General features: G+C 40.2%; 1 long non-coding RNA gene across 1 annotated transcript; it reads right to left on the minus strand.

Annotated features, from left to right (window-relative positions):
• Positions 1 to 2,286: 2,286 nt before the first annotated feature.
• LOC144589270 (uncharacterized) lies at positions 2,287 to 4,835 on the minus strand. Its single transcript, XR_013545308.1, has 2 exons — positions 4,613 to 4,835; positions 2,287 to 2,470 (listed from the first exon to the last, which is right to left on the minus strand). It is a non-coding gene; the product is annotated as an uncharacterized LOC144589270 (long non-coding RNA).
• Positions 4,836 to 8,815: the final 3,980 nt, after the last annotated feature.

Here is an 8,815-nt window from a genome sequence, read left to right on the forward strand (position 1 = left end):
GTGGCCACTATCTCATCCTCATGTTATGGATGGAGAACTAAGGCCAAGAGTGATAGGTGGAGAGTCACCCAGCGAACCAGATCTCAGCACAATCAAATATAATATTTTGCTCATGCCGTCCCCACCTTGTAATTATATTCTAGACACAGGATTCATTGCATGAGATTTCTCTTCTACATGGGGGAAAGAAAGCAAAGTCATGCAACAAATGAGTAGTGATTGTTCTTCTTTAAGCCCAAAGCACACTGTGGAAACAAAGGGGTTAGGTAAAGAAAACTCATCCCTTATCTCCAGCAAGCAGTGTTTGCCTTTTGCTGTTAGCTAGTTTGCTCTTTCACATGGCAGTCTAAAGTGTCTGGACATGGCGATTAGAGCCAATTATTTTCTAGAGTCCCTGCTGCAAAGTCAGCAGGATTGTTTTCGCCCTTTATGAGCTTAAGGAGCCCTAAACACCACCAGAGGCTTCTGCACGAGGCTCCGTGGCAATTATAGAAGCAGTGCGACAAGAGAAAATGCAGGTAGCCTGTGACTGCAGCAAGGAAAGTCCAGAGCGGGTGAAGCATGTAGTTCGTTTCTAAGGACTGGCTGAAACGACAACAATGTTGTTTTTCAAGTTTGTGGTCGTTTCCTGCTTGCCACGAGCAAGTCACTCAGTTTATTGACTATAAGGAGAAACTGCTATCTTCACCCTATTAGATGTTCTTTTTGACACTGGCAACGTTTTCAGAAGTTTTAATTATGCCTTTGCCCAGTGTATGGCAAGGGTGCAAGATCATGCAGCATAATCACATGACCCAGGTAGCACACACTTGAGTAATCATGCCCTGAGAACCACCCGTTTATAGGTTTATAGGAACCAGCATGAACCACCATGTTCATAGTTTTCTAAGCTAATCCCTCTGTGAGCTGTGGAATTCAGTGGCAAAACATTTCATATTGCACATGTGGAGACCAAATTGATAATTCCATAAGATAAGTGGATTCGGGTCTCTCTGCTTGAGGTATGGGGGATATTTACTTCTTTATAGTATCGTGGACCTGTATGAACTGCTATAATCAACATTTGGCTTGCAATCTTCTCCCAAAATGTTCTCAAAGGAAAATATGCAGGTCTTCAATAGTAAAGGGAATTAAAACTATCAGCAGAAAGATAAGGTTTCGGTGTAATGAGTAGACTAGGTGTCTGGTGAACTGAGTTCAAATCCCCATAGTTTCAGCTATAGAAACTCACTAGGAGGTAGCACTGGGAAAATGACTCCCTAAATATCTCACAAATTTGGAATACCTTATTAATGTCACCACACATTAAAAGCAAACTTGATGACATGTTAATGCACATTGAAGTCCCTACCCAAATCCTGTTGATTTGCATAGCAAACTGCACTGGAGTAGGCCCTTTGAATCAATGGAGATTTAATGAATCCTCTGTAAGTTCCATTAATTCAAAGGGGCCTACTCCATCTGTGATTTACTATAATAAAGTAAGTAGCAGCTAGAGACCCATTTGAATCAATGGAACTTATGGAGGAATTGGTTCGCCAGATCCTCATTGATTCAATGAACCTACTGTAGTGTGACTTAGTAGGATTTTGGCAGTTGTGATCTCTAGTGAGAGCATGGGAAAGAACAAGGCAGCAGGGTCAGACTGAGGCATTCTAGTGCCTGATATTAGACAGAAGAGACACATGTGCATACCCAGGAACCTCTACAAGAAATTCAAATTATTTATAAGTTGAATTTTTAGTGGGGGGCATAATCTTTGGCTTTCATCTGCCTTAAAGGATGCTTGTCTCTTTTGTTAGATATGATAAGCCCAGAAAACATAACTACATATTGTTCTTTAGGAAAACAAAGCAAGAATGCCACACATGGTAAAGACTTAGGTTTGCTTGTCTTGAGAAAAATTCTATGATGAGGACCATGTTAAGATGAATTTTAATTTGTCTTGTAGAACCTTTCAATCCAAACACCAATAACTTTGTTCATAAAATAGCAAACAGCATTGTATTATTCGGGTGAAGCCCAAATGACTAACCAAAAAGCCCTGGTTTGCACTGATCTGTATGAAGTTGAGATTGAAGTGGAATGAGTAGACTATGTCTAGATGGGCGGCATATAAATGTAATAAATAAATAAATAAATAAATAAAATAAATGATCACATCCACTTCCTTGGTGAAGTGCAGTGGATTTATAAATTGGTTTGGAACTATGGCACCGGTCAACTTGGATCTGGAGAATAAACAACTCTGGACTTTTCTCTCTTTTTTTCCTTTTTAAAAAATAATTTTTAAAGTCACTTATCCCTGAAGCTAGTTGTCAGAAATGTGGTGGGTTTTCTCCCCACTGTAGGGTCTGTTGTTGTCAAATTCCATGTGCATTCAGGACTAAAATGAAGAAGTTACTGTCAATTTGGTTTTCCAATACAAGTCAGGGGAGGCACTGATTCCAATCTGCAAATCCACTCAGATCTGAGGAAAAAACAGTATCAGATGAGACACAAATCACTCTGGACCAAAAAGGGACCCATTCTGAAGCCCCAAACTGGCTTCCAAACCAAGTTAGGGGACAAATCCAGAGCCCTGTGATTCAGACCTTCCCATGTGCTCTTCTCTGAAAAATAAGCCTATTATAAAATAAAATGGGGAACAAAAACAGACATCTCATCTCAGAGACTGAATAGAAACAGGTGTGTCTCTGTCAAGGCTTGCAAATATTCCTTTTTGGACTATAGCCCCCCAGGATATCTCAACTGACATGGCCATTTTCATGCTCACTAGGGAATTCTGGGAAATGTAGTCCAAAAAAGCTAACATTTCTGAGCTTTCATGAAGAATTGTGCCCAATGTTCTTAGCAAGATAGTCTTAGCCAAATTACTTTTTAAATTGCCTGTAGAACTAGATATATATGAATGTTTGCAGCTGCCAGCTTTCAGGATTACATTCCATACTGAACTGTGTGCTAATGAAGAATGAAGTTTTGAAGTGAAGTTTTGAACACTGTTTAGAGTTTGTCTGTAAAATATTCTAATCTTTGCTATGGCTATCAGTTTAGTCTTAGGTAAAGCAAATGATGTTCCGTACATAAATCAGAACAATGTATAATAGAAACGAGGGCCTTTGTTATTTATGGTGGTTTCCAGCAGCATGATTTTGGGAAGCCAAACTTCTGTTCAGAAAAGATAAGTCCCTGATTCCTTTTAATCTTATCTACGAAGGCCGACTTCCATCTCACCTTCTACTCAGAAACTTGCCCACTTTGCCTCTAGGAAAGTTTTCAAGGTTTCATGTTTAAGAAACTGATGCGATTGCATTTTATTTCCCATTCTGCTCTCCCTTCGCAGTAATGCAACCAGATGCAGTATTTACAGTTAGGCAAAAGGTATTGCATGGATAAGGTAACACAGAAAGGTTACAGAAAAGACATCTCAGGTATAAGATAATGCAGGAAGGGGAGCTAAAGGCATTACGTTCAGTGTAATACTGCCTCCGGGCTGGCCAATGTCCACTACTATCCAGTTTCCTCTAAAACTAAATTATAGATTCCTTTCCTCTTTATCACCCAGTACTCTTCCTCTGATAAAAAGGAGAAGCAGCAGAATTCTGGCCTGTTCTTCATAGAATAGTAAAGTGAGTCTCTGAATTTACTTTCACATGCCCCTAAACCTATCATGGTCTATTTCTTCAGCAAGTTTCATGTTGCATTTATTCACTAAACAGGGTAGAGTGTTCAGAGTGTTCAGTAGCAGAGTGATGCCTGGCGGTCCCAGAAATTGTTCAAATTAGGTACAAGTGAAAGTTCATTAGAGCTTGAAAAAATGTACGTTTTTGGAGTGTAGCTCCCCAAAACTGTAGCATAGCTCTGACCAGTTTCACGGAGTGCTGAAAAAAGCAGATGCACAGACAGACTAGCTGTAAGAGCCCAAAAAGATCAAACTCTTGTCTATTCAATGTTGTGCTCCTCACAAATGCCCTTAGAAGTGCACAGATAGGGCATGAAGAAGGCAAATCTCTCCCTCATTGTTTATTCTAGTATCTAGTATTTGGCAGATGTTAGACGAAATCCAGTTCTTAATTCCAACTAGAGTAGATCTATTTAATGAACACATCCATGTTGACCTAACAAGTCCTAAACATTGAACGGGTCAGCTCTAAATGGGGCTAACAATTGGATTTAGTCCATTAAAATTCAATTTATCTCTCATAGGTAACACCAGTAGACAAACCTATTCCCCACAAGCATCTCTCAGGCTGTAAAACAGTTTACTTCTAAAGTTTTTACAGCTAACAGAGGGCCTAATATTTCATGTTGTCTCTGACTAGCCACTAATTCAGAAAGAAGCATTGTTGTTCCAGCCAGGAACAACAGTGCCTCTCTCTGCTATCCTTGCCAGGCATAGCATGGGTGTCACTATGTTTTTTTGTGTGTGTGTGGTGGTTTTTTGTTTGTTTGTTTTTTGTGAGGTTTTTTGGCAGCAGTAATTGCTGTTTGTACAGCAGGTACAGAAGCTGGTTGGTAGAATCAAGCCGCCGCATTTTTATCCCCCACTCAGTGATCTTGCATATCATTGACACTGTCCCCAAATTTGCTACAAAGAGCTGGTGTCATTTACCTCTCGTGGGTAACACCAGTAGGCAAAACAGTAGGAAAATCCGCTCCAGGGCTAATATCATCATGTACAAAAAGCCAATCGTTCTTAGAACATCTTAACATTCTTGCTTGGAGGGACTCCAAGAACTGGAAAAGAGTAGGCTGAGACCTATATTATTTTACTAGGGGAAAAAAGAAAAAGGGACAATTAGAAGGTGATAAGCTCTAGTTTTAGTTACAAAATTTTAAACAGTTGTACTTTATGTACCAACAACTTGTTTAATAGTAAGAATGTGAGGAGGCGAAGGATTGTGTAGTACCAGCCAAGATTACTATCCTTTAACCTGGCATTTGTGGCCTTCTATTTTTTTTTCCCACCAGGCAACGACACTTAGAAAGCTTAAAAACATTGATTTGAGGGCTATAATTCCCCAAATGACTTCTGCAAAAAGTAACTTTTTGTTAAAATTCAGCCTGAAAGTACCTATATCGTTCAATTTTCAACCATAGGACTAGCCCACATGGATGGATAGGCAGGTGGGTGACTTGGTTGGCTTGTTCCTCCTTTTCATCCTCCCTTGTATACAATTTGGTATATCTATTTATTTATTCTTTCTTTCATTACATTTATATCTCACCCATATAGCACCAAGGCGCTACTCTGGGCAACTAAGTAGATTTAAAAACAAACCACAGCTACGTGTTCCTACTCAGAATCCCTGAGCCATTTAAATTGAATACAGCATTCAAACTGTGTAGAAGAGTTATAAAGGAATTTTTTAATACAATAGCACAAAGGCATAATATTTTTTTTTCCAAGCAATGTCCATAGATAACCAATAAGACTTCTATTTATAATCTCTTATATAGGCAGTTTGCTAGTTGCTCTAGTTCTGTTGTCTTTATGGTTTTGTAAGGCAACAACAAAATATTGAACATTGCTTGGAAGGAGCTATTTCTTCCTCCTTCAGTATCTCTGGGGTCATGTGGTCTTCTGAAATGGCCTCCAAAGTGCATATGTTTTTGAAAACAAGCATGCTTCAGAATCAGTGAAATGCAAATAAACAGGGCAATTTTGCCAAAGTAATCCATTTTGTCATTCATTTGTAAGTAACCTGGAACAGACAGCACCTGCATGTAGTCCCCCATCCACATTTACAGCTGGACTGATCCAGCTGAGCAAATGTGATAGTGCACACCTGCTGCTACAGAACTCTAGATGGAGCCGGCAGTTAGGAGTTTGGTTCCCCTTTGTGCCTTGTAGGATAAAGAGTTAACTTGTGTGGTCTTGGACAAGCTAAATGATCCTCAAGTGCCCCCCCCCCCAGAAGATGGGAAGAGTAAACCACTTCCAAGTACTGTACTTTTCCATGTAGAAAATGACATTTTTTTTCCCTAAAATCTTTAGAGGGAAAAATTGAGGGTCGTTTTGTTACACGGAAGGAGGTGGAGTCAAAGGAGCAGCCACTCTTGGTCGCCTCTCGTGGCTGCCCATTGACTGCTGCCACCGCTGCTGAATTGCCTCCTCCAGCACCACTTGTGGGCTGCCTTCGGGCAAGGGACAAGGGTCACCATGTCTTGGAATTGATTTGGCAACACATTATTATTATATTTTTATATTTCATTTTTAATTCATAATCAACACAAAAGTCTATCAAGTATCCATTTCACATTATCCATCGTCTCTTTTAGAGCAATTCAATAGAAAACCTACAATTGCTCCTAACTGATTTCTATGCTATTGTAATTAATTTACTTTATTGTCAAGTGCCACAATAAAAAGATAGATTTCTTTTCCTAGCAGTAGCTCAATTTCACATTCACAACTTTGGGATTCTATTAGATAACATGCGGAAAATATTAAAGCTTTGCATTTCAGATAATAATAGCTAGGAATAGTGAGCCGTGTATTCCTGCATTTCTGATCCTGTCCTTTATGACAGAAAGAGATAAGGCTGACATCAACTCTGCAAAATGACATAGAAGTCCTCTTATTCCACAAAAGGCAAGTTATTGGCATGAATAATGGGGGTGGGGGGGAAAGGACTATAGTTCAAATTCCGTCTGCACCAGATACAGGCGTGATCACAAGCTCTGATTTTCCAGTCTGCAAAGTTGCTTCTTCTTCTTTTTTCTTTTTTTGAAATGTCACTTAGATTTACAATCACTGAGGAAAAGATTTCACTGATCCAAAATGCAGTCTATTTCCCCATATGATCACATCTTTAGTCTTGCAAAATTGCCTGCTGTGCTAATGTTTGAAGTTTCTATGCTCTAAAAAAATCTAGACTGCAATATCATAAAAAGGGGATTGAAAATAAAACAGCCAACATTATAATGCCATTGTACAAAACAATGGCAAGGTACCATTGAGTACCTGGAGTACTGTGTACAGTTCTGGTTGCCACACCTCAAAAAAGACATAGTTGAACTGGAAAAGGTGCAGAGGAGAGCGACTAAAGTGATGACTGGGCTGGGGCACCTCGCTTATGAGGAAAGGCTACAGCATTTGGGGCTCTTTAGTCTAGATCAGGGGTCTCCAAACTACGGCTCGTGGTCCACATCCGGCCTGCCTTGTCTTTTTATCCAGCCCAGGCATAGGAAGAGGAGAGAAAGGGGGACCCAAGCAATCTCCCACCCCACCGTCTTTGCAAAGACAGCCAGGGTGGGGGATCGCTTGGGTCCTCCTTCCCCCCTTCGACCCTCAAAAATGTGTAAAATAAATGTGGCCCTCATACTGAAAAGTTTGGAGACCCCTGGTCTAGATAAAAGGTGACTGAAGGGGGAAATGATAGAGATGTATTGGGGGGGGATAGATAGAGGAAAGCTCTTTTCCCTCACACACAGTACCAGAACCAGGTGACATCCACTCGAATTGAGTGTTGGGAGAGTGAGAACAGACAAAAGAAAATATTTTTAACCAGCTTGTTGTTGGTCTGTGGAACCCCTTGTCACAGGATGTGGTGATGGCCTCTGTCTTTCTCAATTGTTGAGAATTAAAGCCCTCCCATCCTTGTCCTGCAGCTCCCAGAAGTTTCCTTGCAACAAAAGGGACTCTAAGGGAGCCTTGGGAAATTTGGGGAAGGGTGTCATGAAGTTTTAGTTTTTGAAGAACTGCCATGGCTGATGATGCCATTGACCTTCCCCAGTGTACATTATGCTGCTGGATTTGAGCCCTCAGATTTTTGAAAAATCATTTTTCCTCAAGATTAATTAAGAAAGGCTTCCTCCCTCCAATCTCCACCACATCTCAGAAGGAACTGTTATCTTCTACATTTCAGATGGAGCCAGCTTTTAGGTCAAAAAGTGTCAGTTCATCTTTTGATTTTCAGAGTGCACGACTCTCTGACCATTATGTTAAAAAAAACTGTGAATAATTTTGTCTGATAAAGTTGGGAAGACATTCTTATCTTCAGCCATTTTAATTACTTTTGGCTAACATACAGGCAGGAGTGGAGATTTCCTCATCCACCACCAACTTGAAATCCAAGAGCTTCAACAGTAATGTTGAGTCTCCCTTTTTTCAAAGACACCTAGAGCACAATTGTTCTACAAAGAATAATCCTCTGCAGTCAACCTGGTCTTTATGATGGCAAACTGTGAATTGTGCAGAACTGGATCCCTTCGGCAGCAAAAACGTCTTGCAGGCACGACTGGTAACTTCAATGAGGAAAGAACAAAGGCAAGCATTAATGCTGCTGAGTCACCTGTATTTAATTTCACCTGCCCTAAGTCAATCTCTCTCTCCCTCCCCTCCCCCTCCTTCTTCTAAATTCAGTATATAGGCCACTATAAGACTCAAGATTCTTTGCATTTGTGCATTAAGCAGGGTCAAAACAAGGATTTGCTATAACCTTGATGATTTGTTTGTTTAAGTCACCATGCTGTAAAAGTCCCAAATACAGCATTTCAGCATGCTATATTCTCCCAAAGCTGGGGATTGAAAGTGACTCAAATAAAAGCAAAACAAAAGATGAGAACATATCCATCAAATGCAGTTCTGCTTTAGACCTAAAAGCTTGTTGGGAAAGAAAAGCTCTGACTGTTGTGTCATTTCTAATGATTAGCTAAAATTGACTTCCTTATAATTTGAACACTACTTCTAGTCCTTGTTTTTTTCCTCCTCCTCTTCCCACCCCCGTCTTCTGTGTGTAAGGGAGAGAGGGAGAGAAGGAAGCGAGGAGGGAGCTCAAAGCCGATACTACTGATTGATGCATGATCAAAG

This window comes from Pogona vitticeps, chromosome 4 (genome assembly GCF_051106095.1).
Source record: "Pogona vitticeps strain Pit_001003342236 chromosome 4, PviZW2.1, whole genome shotgun sequence".
Classification (NCBI taxonomy): Eukaryota; Metazoa; Chordata; class Lepidosauria; order Squamata; family Agamidae; genus Pogona; species Pogona vitticeps.